Genomic DNA, 23,285 nt, shown 5'->3' with positions numbered 1-23,285 from the left:
GAAAGAAATAATATTACATCTTCAAAGACTTCCCTGCATTTGAGGTATTATATAAAATATAAGTTGCAGACCAGGGAACTCAATAAATAACATTATTAAAAAGAGGAAATGATTAATTTTATCTTAACTTTTTTAATGGTATATATATATATATATATATTTGGTATTTGGAGCACGTTGGTTTCTTAGGCTCTAAGCTACCCAAATTTTATTGTAAGCACATATAGTTTCTTTCCAACAAAATTAAAAGAAAATTGCCACTTGAAAAGTATAATAACTCAAATAAAAATTAATTTAGTAGTTAAAAAAAGAGGAGCATGAATTGGTGTCTCACACTATATATTGAGCCAAACGTAGAGTTAAAAATGCTCAGCGTACGGTCCTTGCACAAAGTGTTGTTTAGACTTCAGAATTCTTTTTCTAATGAGAGAGAAGAAGAGCCTAAAGTTCAGAAAGTATTTAAAATTAACTTTAGAAGACCTTTCTATTCCAGCGATGTACATTCATTGCTGTACCTCCTTCACTGTGAAATGAGTTTCTGGGACAGTCAGAACATGGGGCCATAATATTTTCCATCAAGAAGCTAAATGTCTGGAAGTGAATCTTCTGAGACATATGGTATGAGACATTTATTAAAGTTTTACATGCATAGTCATACTGCTCACTAGAAAGCTTTGACTATTTTAAAGTCTCATTATTCCTAGAGAATGTCCATTTCCTCACTGCCTTGCCAACATGGAACGTTAAAAATCTTTCATTAAATTTTAAAATTCTACTAGAGTATAAACAGATTCTTACTATTATATTTTGCATTTCATTGAAAGTAAGTGAACTTTTAGTCTTAAGAATTTTGTTCAATGTTGTGAATAAAACTATTTGGTCAGTAGGTATTAATATTCTTCACTTATAAGATATTTACAAATCTTTCCTCACCCTTTTGCAAATAATGTGAAAGTGTCCATTTTCATGCATCCTGAGTATTATGTTTTCCAATCTTCACCTCAAATCTTAAAAACAAAATCTTATAAGAAAAAATGGTTTAATTTCTTTCATTAGTAGGTATTTGAATGAAATTTGGACAAACATTTCTATAAGTTAACTTATGAGAAATAAAAGGGGAAGGAATTAGACTGTCTGCAGAATGAATTCGTGCCTGGGATGGATAGAATGAAGGTAGATATAGACAGGAATTCAAGGGGAATTTAAAAGTCAGAACTTTTTATTTTTTTTCTTTTTCCACATCTTTAATATTCTTAGGGTAAATTTTTTATTGCTTTTTTAGTTATTATGTTGTATTAAACCAAGATACGGATCATACAGATCAAATACTAATACGAGAAGTAGAAATAGGGAAATACAAAAGTAGAATTAGGAAAAACAATAAAATGAACCATCTACAATTTGTCCCACGTCCTGGATGACCAATAAAAGAAAGGTACTATATTCCAGTACTAGATTCCAGGACCTTTTCTTCTTTCATGATCTGGCGCTATGCCACTTTCCATTTTGCACTTAACCCTTGATTTCATTTCCATCTTACGACCTCTCTTTTGCCCTTAGGACTTGGCATGGGAACTTGGATTCCTTGGCTTTGAACTTTGACTGAAGACTTTGACTCATACCCACCTTTCCAATTCCATGCTCTTGGATTCCTCGGGTAATGTTCTTTGGGTCATAACTTTGCCCTTATTTTAGGTCACAAAGTTCATGTACAGCACTCACACTGGGCTGCTGTAAGAGTTTATCTGGAGAGTTTGGGTAAAAGAGGTAGTGATAGGTAAAGGTATGGGCCTTGTTGATGGAGAAGATTACCTGAGCCTTGCCTCTTTTCTTCATTTGTACTCATGTATATAGACCACAATGACTCTTAATAATAGTAATTATCTCTCATAATCCGTAAGCATGACTCTGTATCTTTATCACATGGGATTCCAAATGCAAACAAAGGCCTTCAACTACACGTTTACTCCACTAGATCCTTCAAGATATAGCTCGAATATTACCTCCTTTACGAAGACTTCCTTGATTCACCCAGACTGTTAATTGTTCTCTTCTTTGCCCTTCTATAGTTGTTTAAAGAAGTGAATAGGAAGTGCTGTGTTATTTTGCAATGTTTCCAATTAAATATGCCTCTCCACAGCAATGCTACAAATTCCTTCTGCTTCACCAAACCTAGCCAACTGCCCTGCATACTGTAAGCCCTAGGTAAATCCTTCCTAAATAAATATTGAGTGATGCCAGTGATGAAAGCAAAACAAGAACTATCATCTGCATTCCATAGACTGGATGAAGTAATTGATGTGTAAGAGACAGAGAGGCCTGCCCCAGGGTCACCTTGCTAGGCAACATCAAATCTTAGACTCAAGTCCAAAGTCTCTGAAACTAATCTTGGGAATTTTTTTTTCCCCTTCACAATACAATCTTCAAATCGAAATGGAATAATAGACCACTTAAACAGAGTAGTCCTAAAGAACTAGTGGCCAAAAGCTCAGACATGCTGCATCAGGGCATGAAAAATGCACTGTGTTTCTGTTCCCAAAGCAAATGTTTCTAAGGTTAACATTTTACTTGCATTTAATTACATATGAGAAAATATTATATTCTCCCCTGAGCTTATGCTGAGGGATGAAGTACTAAACACTCAGTTTGTAAAACCCAGGACTTGTGGCTTCAAAGAAGTTCCCGACTGGAGAAAAGATTCAAAGATTAGCAATCTTTTTCTTTTTTTTAAGTTTTGCAAGTCTGTTGTTATGCATTTATGGCTATGGTCAGTGTGCATAATGTTTTATTTGTATTTTAAATGGAAATTCCTTAGGGAAGCTGTACAAAGAAGGTTAACCTCATATTTTTCCCCCTTCACAAATTAAGAAAAAAATGCAGAGGTTATAGAACAATTCAGGGGCAGAGTCTTCATGTTCTGACCTTTCCTTGGCTCACTGAACTGGATAATGGGACAAAGAGCTGTTTTACGACTATGCCTCCCCTTCACTCCACGGTGCTTTGCAGGCTCTTACTCTATGCAGTGGAGCAAATGCACTTAGAAATGGCTGTGCAACATTCAGATTGGAGCTGGTGTTCTCACAGCATGCCTTTGAAGAGCGGCAGACCTCCAGCCTTCAAACAACATCCCCACATTGAGATTAAAGCTCTGTCATTGATCTCTCACCTACTGCTGTCCACTCCCTGACCCCCACCACTATCCCTCTGCATCTCTTAAATTTCCTCTCAGTGAACCCATACCCATAAGTGTCCCAAGACTCAACTTAGGTACCATCTTGGTCTTATTTTCCACCCTACATCCAATATTACATCAATCCTGTTGCTTCTCAGCACTTAGCCTCTTGAAGCATCCTTTCTTCCTTCTCCACTGTGACTTGGGTCAGGTCACAGTGCTTCTGTTGAGCCTCCCCACCTCCATTCTTATTGCAGTCCCATCCGTTCTACACAGTCCAGCCAGACTAACAGAAATAAGACCATGGCTATCTTGATGCTCTAAACCTCTTCAGCTCTTTCTGGCTGACACTCACCCCTCTCCTCCTACCTCACTGGAATTTCTTTCACCCATCCTCTAGAATAAATTTCAGACACCTTAATATGGTTCAGGAGGCCTTCATGATTTGTCCCTGTGTCTCATCACCTTCATTTTTCCGCAGTGCTTGGTGTATTCTGTGATCCATCCAGACCGAACAACTCACAGCCCCATGCAAGCACCTTGCAGCTATTCCACCCAGTTCTCTGGCCCGTGTAAATGCATCTTCCTCTACTTGGAACATCCTTTTATCTTATTCCCCACCCCGTCCCTTCTCCTTGCACCTTTAGCCTGAATAACTCCTTGTGTTTCTGACCTCGGCTAATGTACCAATTCCTTCAGGAAGCCTGCTAAGTTCTAAAAGCTGAGTTGGGGTTCATGTGCTGGGCTGATTGCCAACTGATGTTTATTCCTAGTGAATACAAATGGCATTGTTAAAACTGCACGTTGTTTGCTTTATTATACTATCAGCAATTTGAGTCCAAAGACTATGCCTTTTCTTTGCGTAAGTCCACAATAGTTAGCATCATTGCACATAGTAGGCCTTCAATAAATATTAGTTGAACAAATAAAGGATCTCACCAGTGAATAAAGGATTGATATCAAGGAGGTCTCAGTAAATTGAAGTTGTGTTGAAGTTATGTATATAATCTAGGAGGACTGACATATCTAGAAGGATTGATACCTCCCTAGCCCTCGCCTAGCACGTATCAGTATCACAGGATAGGGGAAATTGATCACATTGTAGAACCTTTGCAAATGTTTATTTTTGCTGTTTTTCACTGGGAGTAGAGCTGAAGACCACAGTGGAACTGTGATGAACAAAGCAGCTTAAAAACAATTCTTGGCATTTTCTCAGTTTCACCAATGCTCAGGTTTTACTCTGACTTTGTCTTTAGATATTATCAACCAGTGGAACCCCTGGCCAAAGTGTTTTGGCACTGGTTAAATAACCACATGTTTATTAAATGAAAAATGAGTCAGAGTCTATAAATTAGTTTCTGGTAATGGTTTAGGGATATGCTTCTCCAGCTTTAGCATGCATGAGAATTCTGGAGAAGCCTGGAGATTCCCGAGTCCCCACACTCAGATATTTGAGATATGTCTCATGAATTTTTATTTCTAACAAGCTCTCAAGGAAAGCAGATGCTAGCAGTTCACAGACCATTGCCTAGAACTGGTTAGGCGACAATCAACAGTTATTTATGGAGGGCTTACAGTGTGAGAGACACAAGTAGGGCAAGATCCTGCCAAAAGGGTATCCAATCAATTCCACAAATATTTATTGTCTACTGTGCCACCAAGTGCTGGCTTACACACCGGATTCAGACATAAATAAGAAGCCATCTCTGCTCTCTAAGGGCTCCCAGTGCAGTGACAGAAACTGACACTGGCTAATGAGATTCTGATACAGACTATGGTTGGTGAGATAAGTAGTTTGGCTTCAGTAGAGCTTGGGCTAAATGTATATAATGGGCAAAAATAGAAAAGGGGGTTTCAGACCAGAGCAGGAAGGGCTTCGAATCTCATTTTAAGGAACATGTTCATGCTTTTGCTTGCCATGGGGAAAACAAGATCTCTTCTTAAAAAGGGGGAGTCATATTAACAGTTTCTTGGAACACTGACAGTAATTTCTAATAGCAATCTGCATGGTTATATGGACGGACTGAGGATAGAGACAGACACTAGTGAGGAGAGGATTGCTATTGCTGCAGCAAGAAGTAATGAAAACATAGAGTGGGGAATGGTGGTAAAATTGCCATTTGAATACAAATATATAGCCCCCTTCGGGAACAATGATAGAGCTCCTGGAGCTTTCTTACTCCTCAAGAATATTTCAGGCCCTACGAAGGCCTTATAAATCAATTTATTGGCTCTTTCTTCACGCTGAAATAAAGGGAGAAATCAAATCCGTTTTGTTTATTAATGTATTCCCAGCACATAATAAAGTTCCTGGAGTGTACCGGTGCTAAATAAATATATACCGACTGATGGCCAAGCTGGAAAAGGCCCTAGGTTCGCCTAAACTTATTCATTTATTATTTGTTCATAAATGGCAAAACTGAGACCAAAAAAGAGGAATTGACTAAAATCATACATCTGGTTACCAGTAAAAGCAGGACTAGAACCCACGTGTCTTGACTTCTAGTTCAGTGATTTTGAACATCACACCAAGCACCAATCAGGCTTCTATTAAGATCGATACTGTGTTAGGGATAATGAGTTACTCCTGCATGACCTCATTGTTTTCTGTTTGTCTGCCACATGCTGTGGTCTGGCAGACAGCAGCTCATCTAAGTCATCTGCTTCCAGCCAATGGCATTCGTGGCTAAAACAATAAAATGTGTTTTTCTCCAATCTGTATCCCACTTCAAGTGGTTTGTTTTTCCCTACTCAGTATTTCACTACAAGTCATTGCAACTTAATTCCACAAGCCTTTCAAACGGAGAAAATAAAGTGATTTAACAACCAAGAACTGCTGAGAGATATTAAATTCTCAAACCACATCTTCAGTGCAAAAATGTATCACATGGACAGTGCACTGGAGTCTCTTGGCCAAACCTTGTAAAATGCCTCTGTTGTGAATGTCCCCAGCCCTGTCCCCAATAAAACCCTTCAATAAACGTACCGCCCTCCCTCACCGTGTATGTTCTGGAGAGAATAAAGAGGAAGGGGGCAGTAGTACTGGAACTCCCAAGGAAAAATTGGCCAGTTTCCTACCATTTGCAGTTCTCCATCTGTTCAATGCTATGGTTATGTATATGCTTCACAGTAGTACAGAGCTTCTCATATCTAAGATAAGGAAAAGCACTGAGTTATCATTCCGAAGTCAGAGATGTTGGTCACTACTCACAGAGTGTGCGGCCTCAAATGTACTTTAACTCTGAGTTCATTTTTTCGTATGTTAAAGCAAACAGTAATATCTCACTGATTCACTAAGAACATTTTGGAAGAAAATGTATATGAAATACTTGGGAAGTTTTGAAACAGTCATGTGTTTAAACATTTACTAAGACAATCAATGTCTGGGATGCCTGGGTGACTCAGTCTGTTAAGCATCTGCCTTTGGCTCAGGTCATGAACCCAAAGGTCCTGGGATTGAGCCCCGCACTGGGCTCCATGCTCAGCGGGGAGGCTGCTTCTCCATCTGCCTGCCGCTCCTCCTGCCTGTACGCTCTCTTTCTGACAAATATATGAATAAAACCTTAAAAAAAAAGAAAAGAAAAATCAATGTCCACCTGGATCATTTCTATGTGGTCTTATCATTGATGGTAGGGTATGAAGAGGGATGATCTTTTGAGTAGTTTGTCCAAGGCTTTCTAGTATCACTAACCTACATGCTTATATTTCCTTTTAACTAGGTGTTTAGTGCCATAAGATTCCCTTTAAATATTGCTTTAGTGGCATCCTGCAAATTTTGAGGATGTTTTTGTTTTTATTCAATTCAAAATACTTTCTAATTTCCTTTTTGAAATCTTTGACTCCTATAGGCTATTTGGAAGTGTAGCATTTAGTTTCCAAATACAAAGGACTTCTGCAGATATCTTTTGCTGATTAATATCTAATTTAATTCCATATTAAATTTAATTTCATTCCATATTAACATACACTATAAGATGTGAATCCTTTTAAATTTGTTCATATTTGTTTTATGACCCAGAATATAGTCTATCTTGGCAAATTTTTTGTGTACAGGATTGTTACATCCTCTTGATTAATTGAATCTTTGTCATCATGAAATGGCCTTCATTTTTCCTGGTAATATTCTTTGCTCTGAAATCTTTGTCTGGTATTGATATAGACATTACAATTTTCTTCAGATTTGGTATTAGCTTGTTGTATATATTTCTGTCATTTTATATTTATATTTAAAGTTAGTTTCTTTTAGGCAGCATATAGTTGGCACTTACTTTTTATCTAGTTTGACAATCTTTGCCTTTTAGTTGGTATGTTTAGACTATTTACACTTAATGAGATTGTTAATATTTTCAAGCTTAAGTTTTTCATCTTGCTTTTTGTTCTCTATTCATCTCATCTCTTCTTTGTCCCTTTCCCTTCATTTTTCTGCCTTCTTTCTGGCATTTATTATGATTCTATGTTCTCTCATTTGTTGTCTTGTTAATTACAACTCTTTAGTTTGTTATTCCAGCCATTTCTTTACCTTATCACAATCTACACCTCCCAGTGATATTATACCATTTTATAGATGAGAATGTTATAAAAGTATACTTCCATTTCTCCTGGCCTTTACGTTATTGTTGCCATATACGTTATTTATATACATATTATAAACACCAAGCTACATTGATGATATTTTTGTTTAAAAAGCTAATTACCTTTTAACTAGAATTAAGAGATAATTTCACAAAATCACATGTATTTAACTCATAGAGTTACCATTTCCAGGCTTCTTAATTCCTTTCTTTTCATCTAGTATCATTTTTTTTTTTCTTCTTGAAGAACTTACTCTAACATTTCTTATGCAAGTCCACTGGCAATGAATTCTTTAGGGTTTTGTATGTTTCAAAAAGCCTTAACTTTGCCTTGATTTTGAAAGATATTTTCACTAGTGATAAAATTTTAGGTTGACATTTTTTTCTCTAAATACAATCAAGATGCTACAACATTGTTATCCTCTTTGCATTGTTCCCCACAAGAAATTTTCCATTATCCTTTGTTCCTTTGTACATAACCCATCCTTTTTGTCTGGATTTTTCTTTTTCGAGGTTTTACTTATTTATTTGTCAGAGAGAGAGACAGAGCACAAGGAGGGGAAGTGGCAGGCAGAGGGAAAAGCAGGTTCCCTGCTGAGCAAGGAGCCCAATGTAGGGCTCCATCCCAGGACCCTGGTATCATGACCTGAGCCAAAGGCAGAGACTTAACTAACTGAGCCACCCAAGTATCCCTTTTCCTCTGGATTTTAAGAAAATTTTCTTTTGTTACTGGTTTGGAGGAATTTGATTATTATGTTTCTTGGTGTGGCTGTCTTCATGATTCTTATGTTTGAGGTTTACTGAGCTTATTGAATCTGTAAACTTATAGCTTTCATCACATTAGAAAAAGTTTGGTTATTATGTCCTCAAACATTCTTTTTTGTCCTGCCTTTTCCCTCTTTCAGTTCCTTGAGTTATACGTAAATTCAGTAGTCTGACATTCTCCTACAGCCCACTGATGCTGTGTATTTTTAAAATTTTTTTCTTTTTTTCATTTCATTTTGATAGGGTCTATTCTTTGGCCTGGAATTCACTAATATTTACTCTGCCATATCTAATCTGTCATTAATCTGTACAATGTATTTTTCATTGCAGACATTGTAATTTTATCTCTAGAAATTCAATTTGGGTCTTTTAAAAATAACTTGTATGACTCTACCTAATAAAACCAGGATTTCCTCTAGGTTTTGAACACACAAAACACAATTATAATTGTTTTAATGTCCTTTTTAATAATTTCAAAACCTGTGTCAGTTCTGGTTTGGTTTTGACCCATAAGTTTTTCTCTTCATTACAGATCATATTTTCCTATTTTATTTTGTTTTGTTTTGCATGCCAGGTAATTTTTGACTGGATGCCAGACATTATAAATTTTATACTGTTAAGTATGTGTTATGAGTTTGTGTTCCCCCAAAGAGATATGTTTAAGTTCTAATCCCCAGTACCTTAGGATGTGACCTTATTTAGAAAAATATTTACAGAGACATCAAGTTAAAATGAGGTCTTTAGAGTGAACCCTAATGCAATATGACTGATGTCCTTAGAAAAAGAAATTTGAACACAAAGACAGAAATGCATAGAGAGAGACAATGTGCAGAAATGAAGGGAGAACACCATATGAAGACAATGGGCTGAAGTGACACATCTTCAAGCCAAAGCACACCCAAGGCTACCAGAAGAGGAGAGAGAGGCGGAGAATAATTTCTTCTCTATCACCTTCAGAGAGAGCACAATCCTGCTGATGCCTTGATTTCAGACTTCTAGCCCCTAGAAGTGTGAGACAATAAATTTCTCTTGTTTTAAGCCCCACATTTTGGCCCTTTGTTACGGAAGCTCTAGGAAATGAATACAGTGCTCAATAGTTTGTGTCCCTTGAGCTTTGTTCTGGTATGTTGAGTTACTTAGAAATAGTTTGATTTTTTGAGTCTTTCAAGTGTTTCTAAGAGAGAGCAGAGCAGTATTTATTCTAGAGCTAATTTTACCCTACTACCGAGATAAGACCTGTCTTCTGAGCACTCCACCCAGTGCCCCATAAATTAGGAGTTTTCCTAGTCTGGCTATGTGGAAAATGGCACTCTTCTTGCCTTCTGTGAGCTCCAAGCACTATTATTGTTAATCCTTTCAGGTGGTTGTTTCGCTGGCCTCAGGCCATTTTCTCATAACCATTCATTTATTATACTCTGCTGAATACTTGAGGGAGACTCTGCAGATCTCTGGTGTTATCTTCGTGTACAGCTGTCCGCTTCCTGGCTCTCTGCCATGCAAACTCTACTGACAGTGTCTTCCCAGACTTTCAGCTTGGTCTCCTCAGTCATTGAGTCTGTAGGCTCCTGCATCCTGAAACTCTCTCAAGGCAGTAAGCTGGGGCAATTGTAACGCTCATTTGCTTCCCGGTGATCGCTGCTCCTTGTTGCTTGAAGTCCAGTGTGTTGAAAACAATCGTTTCACTTTTTTTTTTTGGTCATTTTGTCCAGATGTTTAGTTATTTCAGATGTATGTGGTAGAGGGAGGAAAAGTAAATTTAGTCTTTGTAACTACACTCGCTAGAGGCAGAATGCAATCTTTGCTCTAGCATGATTGATCAAACTTTGTTTTCATTATCGAGTTTTAAGAAATTTCTTTCAACTTTTTAACTCAGTATTGGGTGTCAATACATAAGGACAATTCAAGGACATATCAGGCTTTTGAAATTGCCTGATATGTTGCACTAGGTTACATAATTGTATGATCAAATAAGTACTATATTACATATACTGACTTATTGATGGAAAAATGTAGGAGATTTGTCAGAGGAACACTTTTTGCTTCAAGCCATTTTTCTGGGTCAAAGGCAATTTTGCATGCTTTTTCATCTGGAAGCTCCAGACTTGTCAGGGCAAAGTGAAGCAGAAATGCTAAGACATGATCCCATATGTTGGGATATATCACATGAATATTCACTCACAGATGTACTTGCTATTGTAGTACTGCTACAGATTGACCCCACTGTATACAGATATTGTATGACATTCTATTTTTGCACAGTTCCTAATCAAATTTTTAACAAAAGATGATGTTTATAATCACATATCCTCTAATATTAGGTATATGTATATATATTTTTATATTAGATATATTTCTGTAAGGAGAAATTTCCTCTTCAGGTGTTGAGGAGAACTTGAATATCTGTTGTATTTTACACATCTGATGTCTGGAAGAATTTCCTACTCACTATCTTCTGGATCAGTGCATTTCAAACCTTGTATTGCCTTCCACTAACCCATATGCCATGTGCTGGGTGTTACAGGATGCATTTTTATGATAATATGAGCTTTGGTCCTGCATCTTTATTCTTCATTGCTGCATGGGTAGACATAGGGGTTGTAGGAGTATGCCTGAAAATTATTCCAAAGGAAATATTAGCACTAGCTTACTTTTTCTTTTAAATCTTTTAATTTGAAAACAACTTTAAATTTACAAAGAAGTTTCAAAATGAAAATTGTAAAAGAACAATTGTATTTACCCTATACCCAAATTCCCTTACTGCTAACATTTTACTTCTGTTGCTTTATTATTTTTCAGGCTTTCTCTCTTTTTCTCCAATTATTTACTTATTTATTATCATGTGAACTCATGAATTTCTTGAATCCATATTCCTACGTGTCCTTGTACATGACCCTATACCTTTTTTTTTTTTAGTACTCTACTTTCAGGACTAACAAACTGTTCATCCAGCTCACTTTGACCTGCCCCGACACTGGTCCATCCATAATTTTGACAGTGCTGATTCCTACCAGTGGAGATAGTGTTAGAGGCCAAGATCTGTGTGCTGGGTGTGCTCATTGCTAATGGTATGTAGCACTGGAACGCTTTTAACTGAAGTAATTCCATGACGCATACATATATTCCACTGAACCCAAACTAACTGTGTCCCCAACTCAAATTCCTTGTAGCCACTCTAATGCCACACTTCATGAATGGATGTGTAACAGAAGGAAGTAGAGTGAAAATAAAATTTTGTAACCTTTTTAGCAACATAAGACCATAGGGTTACAATGCATGGGCTTCTCCCAAGCTTCAGGAAGAGTCTGTAGAAAGTTTACCTTCATAAGCTACATGGTAAATCTTCCTTGATCTGCTGAAAAGTTGATTTCATCTCTTACTATATAGGGAAGGAAGGCATCAAAATAAGAAGACTTGAAAAATCAATAAAATTAGATTCACCAATCTAATTTTTATTCCACACTTGTGGATTGCTCTAAACTCTTCGGTGGCTTCTTACTGTTCACCATCTTATCTTTTCCTAATGGATTACTTTTCATCCAGTGTTTTATTGACTCTTGCATGTTCAAAATTCCTAAGAGAAGATAAATAACTTGAAGTTATTTCATATCAACCCCATTACGCAAATATATGCTTTTATGAAGTTTATGGTGACAAGAGCATAGGCTTTGGGACCAAACAGAGCTTTGAACTATTGTTAAATAACTACAGCTAATTGGAAGTAAGTAGTTCAAGGCCTAGGGTGCATGGCTAAGATGTCCATCACTTTGCTCTCTACAGCCTTCCAGATGATAGGTATTGCCATTGTTACTCTGTCAAAATGCTGTGCAATGAATACAGGAATTGAGGGCAAATGTTTAAAGACATTGCACAGCATTTTGACAGAGTGATTTCATGCCTTCTGGAGGTATGATAAAGCAGGGGGACTATATTTTGTATATCTTCTTTCTAGACATTCATTTTGATTTTGTTTTTCTCAAAGTATCAGTATTTGACAAATGGGTGGTGGGTTGAAACAACCAAAAATGTGGTCCTTTCCAGAGAAACACAGGGCCAAATGGTCCCCAAAGAGCCTTTTTTGTTCTAATATATTCTACCACTTTACTACTCTAAGAAGCTTCGTTATAAAAACAGCAATTGTCCAACTCTCACTTCCCTCTCAACTAAGCAATTTTTAGGTGCAGGGGAAAACACAGCTTTCGCCAAAGTTCTTGCCATTTGCCAACCAATTTTGATTATGAAAGGCTGTCTGGGCTCTAGTCATGTAGTAGCTAATTTGGACCTGTCCAGACAAAATCAGAAAAGGAATTATGAGGCTGGTTTTGGTACAAAGCAATGAATAGAACACGTGCTATGTTTCCAGTTATTTTAGGAGAAAACTTTCTTTAATTCTAATTCAGGAAGCAATGCCAAATTTCCAAAGGGATCTGCTCATTAGTGTTTAATGCAGAAATAGTGGAAATATATTCTTGACTAAATATAAGAGACTAAGTTGCTCACATGCTCTAGCATTCAAGAAATTAAAAGTGTATGGATGTTTATACCTTTATGGTGCCTACTCTGAATTCCATACAAAATAATCTTATTCTAGTGTGTAAATAATCTGCAGACTTCTGGTTGGCGGAGGTATTACTTAACAGAAAAATCACCAGACTGAAATTTAGAAAACCAATTCTAGCTCCATTTCTGTCAATGATACTCAATCATTTACCTCTCCAGGATACAGAGGAAACATACGTTAAATGAGGGAATTGAACAGGTCAATCTAAAATGTCTCCATTTCTAATGATCTGTGTTCCAAAAGTATCTTATTTTCTGTTTCTAAAAGGGAACATTTTATCCTAACTTTTTGTTAGACATTAACAGGTAATTGACCCATATGCCATTAGAAAATAAGCAATTAATACAACAACAAAAATAGCTTAATCATTCTATTTTTAATTTTTTCTAAACTGAACCCCTCCCCCAAAAATGCCCCAAAGTGGCCCATTTTTGTGATTAATGATGATGTTACTAACCATTGCTCATAGATTGCAGCTCATTCTTCTTTTTTTTAAGATTTATTTCTTTATTTTAGAGAGAGAGTGGAGAGACGGTGTGTCAGCAAAGGGAGGGGGAGGGAGTGAGAGAGGAGGAGAGAGAGCGTGAGAGAGAGAGACACACACACACACAGACAGACAGACAGAAGCAGGCTCCCCACTGAGCAGGGAGCCTGACAAGGGGCTCAATCCCACAACCCGAAGATCATGACCTGAACCGAAATCAAGAGTCAGACACTCAACCAGCCGAGCCACCTAGACACCCCTGAATGCTCATTCTTATAGTAGAAATGCATTCATACAGATGTCAGAACAGATGCCAGCCAAGCATGTAACTTGTCCCTGCAATTCTCCAGGAAGCCCAAAAGGACCAGAGAGTCCACCACACAATGATGGCAGAGTCACCAGGTGCCATGCTCTCAGATCCTTTGGGATCAGTTGAGCTACACCCATCTTCATCTAATTGGGCCTTGAATGACTGCTCTTTGCCAATCCCTGTAAAGATGGGAGACCCTGTACAAGTGGATCATCATGCCCCTCAAAGGCTAGAAGGCGTACAGGAATGTTTTTGAGACCACTTCAAAAACACGGCACACCCTTTACCTGAATTAATGGAAGGGATTTGAAGAAGGACACTGAATCAACAAGTTGAGCCGAGCTGCTAAGTAATACGCTTACTGTATTCCATGCTCCCAGACCAAGCTACAATTAGAGAAATAAAACTTATTTTTAGATGAGGGCCCCAGAACCCAGAGAGGTGAATCACGTTTATTAATAATTCATGGGATTAAAAAAAAGTCACTAAGGCAAGCTCAAAGACCCCTGACACCCAGAGTAGTGTTCTTTCTACAGTGTGGGGAGAGGAGGGTGGGGGCCAAAGAGAAAAATCTGCCTCAGCCAAAATGTCACTCCAATACGTACTAATATCACTCAAACAAGTGCTTTCAGGGTCCTTGATTGTTTATTGCAAATCCTCAATTTTCCTGTGAAGGAGCCAATCTGTGTTACTACTCCAGCCAAGGCGACCCACCCTTTGGCAGGTTCACCAGAATCTTAAGGGTGCAGCTACAAAGGGCTCCTGTTTACAGTAGAACCATTCAAGAAATCTGGTTTTACTTTCACAAACAAATAAAACTCTTTTTGCCTAGAGAGTGTGGATTAAATATGTATTTATTCGTTATAAATGAGAAATAGTCAACAGAAAGCTTTCTCTACTGTGTGAAGAGCAACTTTGTGCTCTACTTTTCTGGTTATTTTGAGCCTCTATATTGACCTCTTGATGGGGTTGCCACGAACAGGCTGAGCTTCCCACCTCTGACCTTCAGTTCACCTCTGAGGTCCTGAGGCTGTATTTATAGTGTCTGACGTGGCAGTGAATCTATCTAAATACTGTCCATCATCCGGTAATGTATAGTGATTATCTATTATTTGGATTCTTACAATCCTTCCTCCAGATTAACATCAATTCAATCTATCTTCCATATTACCAATATTATTTTACTGAAATGTAACTTTGTACCCCACACTTCTTAGTAAGATATTCTGGACTCTTTACTAAGTAGCCCCAATTTCTAGGTCCATTTCCTGCCTTTTCCCTCTACAATCCATACGATTCGATAACACAATACTAAGCATTGGTATTAAAAATGTCTTCATGTTTTATATCTCTACGCCTTTTTTTCACACATTACTTCCTTTGCCTGCTATAAAAACTACTTTTCCTAGTGGCCAATGCAAAATGTTCTATCTACACTGTAGTTTTTTTACTCCCCTTCCTTAATGAAAGTAAGTATCTCCTTCATGTGTATTTCCGTAAGAGTTTATATTTACCTTTTTAAGTGTGTATGTGTGTGTTCTTTAGATACCGTGAACTCCCCGGGAGCAGGAGCTAAATCTTGTTGTCTCTAATGTCCTCAATGTCCTATACGGTATTTGAGAAATTGAATTAATAAAATTCACCAACTATTGTGAAGAGCGTCTTGTGGTTGATCTTTTTGTTCGCATACGTATTTTTGGTTGGTTTAAGATCAGTAGAGCAAAAGAAAATATAAACAACACCCATGAGCCTACCAAACTGATAATAATGCTCCGGATTTTTAAAAACAAAATCTTGCACATCAAGCTGTAATACCATCCCAAACCTCAGGTCTCTCTCCAGAAGCAGTTGTTCTTGTGGATTGGGCGTATGTGCAATTTACATGTTCATATCTTTTCTAAATATATACATGTATCAATATATGAAATATATCATTCTTCTACATGTTTCTAAAAGCATATATAAATACTACCATACTGCACGTATCCTCTTTCAACTTGGTTTTTCAATTATTACCTGTAAATGCCATTTCTTACAGTCTAAGATGTTTATTTTGACATGTGGTATTCTCTCACATAAATGTATCATAATTAATTTGGTGATTCCTCAGCTATTGGGACTCTTTCTCACTTTTCTCTTTTACAATCAACATTTTAATGAGTATCCTTGTAAATGTCTTCTTGTGGACATAGGTAAGAATTTCTCTAGGAGTTATACCTAGAAGTGAAATTCTTAGGTCACTTCTGACGCCCATTTGCTCCTCCAGGGAATTTTATAAACTAGCAGTATATGACATAGTTGTGTCTCTATAATCTTGCCACACCAGTATTTGCCTTATTGTTGTTTTATGTATTTTTGGTCAGTATTATGGGTTATCCTCCTTTCTACCTTTCCTGGCTCCTAAGTAGTAACTCCATGGATCTGATACCATGAGATCCCTCCCTGACAACGACTCTCTGACATATTCTTTATTCACTTGGTCTCAACAAGTTTCGTTTTTGTTTTTGTCTTGGTAACTCTGAAGAATTATTCTTTCCCATTTGCTGCTACTTCTCCTCTATTCCAGACTAGCTATGGTTGGTCATCACGTAACATCTTTATAGTTCTACTTTTGTCAGGTAGCCTGAGACCAAACATCACCAACAGCTATCCCTGGACTGAATTCTTTTTCTTCCCTGCTAAAAGGTGACCAGATTCTTTCTGACACTTTTCCTAGTGCCTCATCTCCACTTCCCGCTCTGCTTGCTCTCCCCACCCGGATTACCACGAGATACCTATCTACATTCCTGTCACAGTTCTTCTGTGCCCTAATAGGTCGCTAGCCATTCTCCCACTTCTCCATTCCCCTGATGATTCTCATAGCCTCTTCCTGACCATAATCTGGCACTCCTACAATGGTTAGCTGATTCATAAACTTTTCAATGTCTGTTTTTTGGAGCCTCTGGGCCATGGCCCAGGAACAACAAGCTTCCCTCTGCTGCCTCCACCCACTTTTAGTCATCAACAGCAACCATGGCTCTTGGTTTATCCAGCCTACACAGGCTCCTGACACTCATGTCCTGGCAGTTTAACCCCCTATGGCTTCCAGGGGTGTTGGCTTTTTAACACCTGGATAAAAAATGTGGGTGGAGTGCACATACTGTGGTTCATCTCAGACCAGGCACTCCCTAGGGATGACAAATACCTCTAGGAGACTCCAGTTACCTGCCCCACCCACAGTCTCTAGAAGGAGCAATCTTTTATTTCACATATCCCAGCTTCTTCCCCCTCTCCTCCCCCCCCACCCCCACCCCTACCACAGATGGATATCTGCTCAAACATGGCAAAACCACTTGGTGGCCAGATACATATAATTTCTGTGGCCTGGTTTCTAAAGATTATCTAAGTCATTGGTTTACTACCCTGGCTGAACATTAGAATCACCTGGGAAATTTTATAAATTTTCCAATGCCCAAATACCATTCCTAAAGATAAATGCTTAATGTCCCAATGTGGGATAAAGTATACATATTTAATAACCTCCCTCCTCCAAGTGATTCTAAAAACAGCCAGCACTGAGAACAGAAAACCATCTAAAACATACAGTTTACTGTCTAAATTAACATAACTTTAGGGAAGTCCAACCCAGGAAGATGAAGTTCCAGATGATGTTATTGTTTGTTTCAAGAACTATCCCCCAAATCCATTTATTTGAACAACAGACTACTCAACCAGCTCTCCTTACTTCTTCTTAGGACAATAGGTAACTTCATTAAGTTTATCAGAAAATTGTTTATTCAACACTCTTAGAAACCCTTGCCCCTCTATGTCTACCAACCCTAAACTGTTACATCACAAACTTTTTAATCTCAAGTTAGCTTCAGCATTGAAAGATTGACCTTAAACTAGACCTCCAAATCCTCATATATATCCTACCCTTGCCATCTCTCTCTATGAGATGCTATTGACACTGCCAAAATATGAGTCCCCCTTATTGTGTTAAGCAATAAACACTGGTCTCTTTTTTCAAGAGGTTATTTTGGTGGTCAACAGGTTATCTTGGAGTGTTTCCAGGGAGTTGACAGTAGATAGATCACTCTCTAGGGCAATTTATTGTCTTTCTAATCTAAGAGACCCAGATACTATGGTCAGCTGAAGGTAGGTGCTAGACCCAAGGGGTATAGCCAAGGATCATGGTCACAGCAGATTATGTGCAGGATGAATATGCCGAGGAAGCTGGTAATAAAGAGGAGAATTGAGCAAAAACATGCAGAGAGAAAAAGCAATGGGAAGAAGAGTGTGGCCCCTGAGAGATGGTCTTCTCAGTATCTGGCATTCTGCTGTGTGTGAGGCCTGACCATAACACTTTATTTCCTCACTTGGAAATCTGGTTACGTGATTGTGGTATTACGACAGGACAGGTAACTGCCCATGTATGTATTTACTGATTTTTGCTACTTTACCAAGAAGTCCCAATTATCAATTATTGATGTATCAAGAAGGGAGAAAAAAAAAATGTCCCTCTCCCTTGCTTACAGATGACAAAGAATTACAAGTTTTCGTATATCAAATGAGTGTGCCTATATCTGCTGAGTCAAGGGGTAAGTACCTCTGAGCTGGACTGGAATACATTAGTATATCCCAAGCTGAGAAAGGGGTGAGGGGAACCACCCCCTCCCACCATGAAGACTATTGCCCACCTACCCCTTGATTTGAACTAGTTTTTGTTCCTTGCAATCAAAATCTATTATTAGTATAATAATCTTATTGTTATAGGGTATGCAGAAATTTCTAAGGCACTTAATAAAGATTGACTTTAAACTTGAAAATAACCCTAGGAAGTAAATGTAGTCATCTCCAATTTACCAATAATTAAATGGATGTCCCATTTTATAACTTAAGTTGAGCTTGAATAACTTGGCGCGAAGTCAGATAGCAAGGTGAAGGCAGAGTAAGTCTAACCAATTCCCCAGTCCCCATATTATCATCCACACCTTCCCTGGCTGCTCAGGATACCAGGACTGAAGCGGGCAGGACAGCAGTTCCACAAGGGGACCCACCCAAAGTTCCAGCCTGCCTTCCACAGCAGTTCGTACGGCCATGCTCTGAACAGGAATGCATGGAGAATTATGACGGTTAATAGAACTTTTTTGCTCATGGCTTCAAACATCCCCAAATTTTCAGATCCGATGAAACTAAATAAATGGAATATTTTGGCTTAAAAAGAAAAAAAAAGAGTGAAAAACTTCTTCACTATTACTTTCTCTTAATAATGACTAATGTTTTTAGCAGCTGCCTCTACAACTGCACGAAGTATCCATTTGAAAAAATAATTCAGTTGTTTTTGAGTGTCAAGGAGAGCAATTTTTTTCTGTTAGGGGCCTTTCAGTCCCAGTTAACTATATTAACATAATTAATTATATTCTTTTTAAAGAATTAATGTAATACTAAGACTTCTTTATGAATCAAAAGAAAAAAAAACTATAATTGCACTACAGTCAACTCTTCTGTAGTCTTTTATCCATAGTCATTATAAGTACTATAAGGTAATTATAATTAGAGATTATTTCTAATTTTATACCTTTTGATGTTAATACTCAACGATGTGATCAATTGTGAATTTCCATTTTCTCTCTTCGAGGTTTAAAGCATAATGGTCAGCTAGAATTATCTAATAGCGATGGGGAGCCATGGTTACCTCCATTTTTTACACTGATATTGTTTCAATAAATTACCCACATGGAATGATTATAAAGATGTTTGCTTTTCTTTCTGAACACAGCCCGGTATCATTAAACAACTAGTAGAATCCAATGTTTCCTTAGTCTGTTTTTGTTACAAATTCTTATGGCTTTAATAGGAAAATATTGGCGCAGTCATGTGTAAACTGTGCATATTTCTGTGCTCTTTTAGAGCTTTCAGAGACTTGTTTGCTATTCGGGCTTTATCCGTTCATTCATCTACCTCAGCGAAGTTGTTCATCTACTGACACTATTTATTTTTGAGTGTCTAGCCATCCTATCTGTCCTGTCCATTTGTTCATCCATCAAACGTGCTTGGGAAACAAAATAAATAGAACTCCCTGGCTTGAAGAGTTAAAGGGGAAGACATGCACATAAACACCTATTTGTAAGAACATGATACATGAATTTGAGAACACAAAGAGACAGAATTCACCTACAGTATTTTGGAAATACTGGGGAAGACATGCTTAATACTGACAGGATACATTAAGGAAAATTTGTTAGGGAAATGTTGGTCAAGTTGAATTTTTCTTTTTTTAGGTCTTATTTTTTTTACTGAGGTATAATTAGCATGTAACAATATATTAGTTTCATGTCTATAACATAATGACTTGACATTTGTATATATTGCAAAATGATCACCAAAGTCAGTCTAGTAAACATCTGTCATCCTATATAGTTACACAATTTTATTTTCTTGTGGTGAGAACTTCTGAGATCTCTCTTAACAACTTTCAAGCATGCCATACCATATTATGAACTACAGTCACCATGCTGTACATTACTTCCCCATGACTTATTTATTTTCTAGCTGGAAGTTGGAAAGAGAAATAATAACAGTTAACATTTACTGAGTTCTTAGGACAAGCCAGATAGGTTTTAAGACTTAACACGTACTAACTCATTTAATCATCTGCACGACCCTATGATTTAAGTAGTAGTATTGTCCCATTACCTCATTTAATCTATATTTTAAATGTGGGGAGATCATACAGTAGTTAAACAGTTGACCTTTGTCACCTGGCCAGGTAGCACAGGAAATTAGAATGGGATTTTCCCTGCTTCATTTTGACGAAGGGGCCAATAAGATAAATATGAGTTACCAAAGTATAAAACAAATCCCTTCCTATCAATTCATTTTATTTTTACATGAAATGATACCTGGGCTATGGAATCTCTTGGACAGAGCAAAAATAAAAATACTGGAAGAGAAGGTGCAATCATGGGATTTGTAGACTTTTCTTTGGAAATATGTTGTTGGGCTCTAAATCTTCATCCCATCCATTTGGTGTAGGGAGTCTGTGAACTCCTTACTGCAAACATAGGGGGAGGGATTTCAAGACAATAACTAAAAGAGCTTTAGAATGTGTTCTCAAAAATTGGGCATTACAAAGCACTGTGCCTGTCTCTCTCCTGAGAAAGCATTACCGGGCTGTAAACTAGGAATTCTAAAGAACAAAAGCAGGCCTGGCTTTGGGGGTAGGGCCTGGAGAGGGCCTCTGCCCTGTGATCCATCACTGCCCAATGGTTAAAGGATGCTTGAATTTTTCCAAGGGTCAGATAAGGGTCACATGAAAGAAAGCCAGCAAAGAATCTGTCCAAAGCGTCCTGTCCAAAAGGGTTGCCTGGAGGAGGGAGAGGCACGAAACTATATGTGTCGCCCTGGATAACCAGGTGCAGAAGAAAGAATTCCAGATAACAATCTGCAATAAAGGTGTCCAGGGAATTTAAGAGAACGATCCAGCAAAGAATTGCCACAGAACTCACAAAAACTTCATCAAGAGAAAGATTTGAATCTTATCATTCATATCCATGGAGCAGAAAACCACCGTATCAAGTAAAAAAAATACCCTACTTGTAATCTTTCCTTTTTTTCTTGCTTAGATTCCAGTAGGAAAAGAAAACCGGAAGCAGCTAGTTAGTGAAAAAGTCAGAACAGGAGGACCTTGTCACCCTCATCCCCTTCCCCACCGCAGGCCTCCAGCCTGAACTAGAGCGGAACTTGGCCAGGAGAGCAATCAGCTGTTCCATCAGGTGCAGAAATTTGGCCAGTATCTTGGACAGACAGTATAGCATCTGAATTCAGACTGTGTTTATACCGAAAATAACCATAAAACTGTAACCTAAGAATTGAAGCCAGGGGCCTATGGATGTTCATCCCAGACCTGGGAAGAGTTACTCTACTGACTAAAATTTTAAAAATAGTGGGAGACACACATACAGTTATATTTCATTGATGTCATGAGTTCAATAAGCAAGAGCTACTAGTAAATGTTAAAGTCGTTGTTTCCAACTGTCTTGGTCCCTGGAAAAGAGACCGATCTCCAGATGTTCATAAAGGCAACATCAAATGGTAACTCTTGATGAATTTCCATGTTTCTGCAAGTCTGGCTTTTCTATCTAAAAATTATTTCTATCAGAGAAGGAATATTGAACACTGAACTAGGATTAGAGCAACTTCGGTTAAGCCTCTGGTTATACATCTTGTATATCTTATCTGTAAAGTAGGACAAAAATCACTGTCTTGCCTACCTTATAGTATTATTTTGAAGAGCAAATGACAATAAAGTTTGGTAGTTTACACAATGCAATGATGTGTGTGTGTGTGTGTGTGTACCTATACGGATAAAACTTAAAATAGAATTTGAAATAAAAATGAAGTGCAGAACAATATGAAGAAGATAAAATTATATATAAATTTAAGTATCCCCCTGACACAAAAGAACACTATCTATGTATTGTTCATGGAGAGATATGTGCATATACGTACATAAATGTGCATAGATTCAAGATACGTGTGTGAATGTGGATGAGGAAAATAGTCAAAGAGGACTTAATTTTAGCCAGAGGGTGTTCATTCCTTTCTTATAAAAATGACAAAATGTTAACAGTTATTAATACCAGGCTGTGAGAACTCAGAAATGTATGTTTTTCTTTGTACTTTTTTGCATTTTTTGGAAACTTTTTTTTTTAATAAAATCCAGAATCACAAACATACACATGAAGAATGAATTAGGAAACAGATGTGACAGTGGTGGGCAAACTGTAAAAAGGTTTAAAAACCTAAAGTAATGTTCCAGATACATTGTAACTTAAGAAAACATTTTTCTTATTTATGTAAGTATAGTTGACATACAATGTTATATTAGTTTCAGGTGTACAATATAGTGATCCGATAATTCTATATGGTACACAGTACTCACCATGATAACTATAGTCATCATCTGTCATCATGCAATGTTATTACAATATTATTGACTATATTCCCTATGTTGTGCTTTTCATCTCCATAGCATAAGTTTTAATTTTGAGATTTAAATGGTGTCTAAGGCTCTTTTTACATCCCATTGTAAGAAATAACAAATAATAGGAAAAACCCTACAATACATGCTTAAGTGACTAGTCGACAATTTGAGTGAAAAGTATTTTCTTTTAATTGCAAAGGTTAATATATCATCTGTGACTTAAAGGAGTCTGGGAGTCTGTGCCATGCAAATATTAGACAAATGTCTAAGCATGGGCCTCTATTTTTGAAAGCTCTTTTCTGAGCTCAAATCATGAGAAAAATTTGAAATTTTATAATTACATAGCATGCCCTTTCTTCTGTTTGTAAAAGTAATGCAAGATGTGTGGAAGATTCTTAAAACACAGGAGCGAAGTTCTAAAAAATTAAAATAACCCATAAGTCACTTTCCAGAGACA

This window comes from Ursus americanus, chromosome 4 (genome assembly GCF_024610735.1).
Source record: "Ursus americanus isolate L20-20 chromosome 4, mUrsAme1.1.p, whole genome shotgun sequence".
Taxonomy (NCBI): domain Eukaryota; kingdom Metazoa; phylum Chordata; class Mammalia; order Carnivora; family Ursidae; genus Ursus; species Ursus americanus.
The sequence above is the reverse complement of the archived record's forward strand: the minus strand, read 5'-3'. Positions refer to the sequence as shown.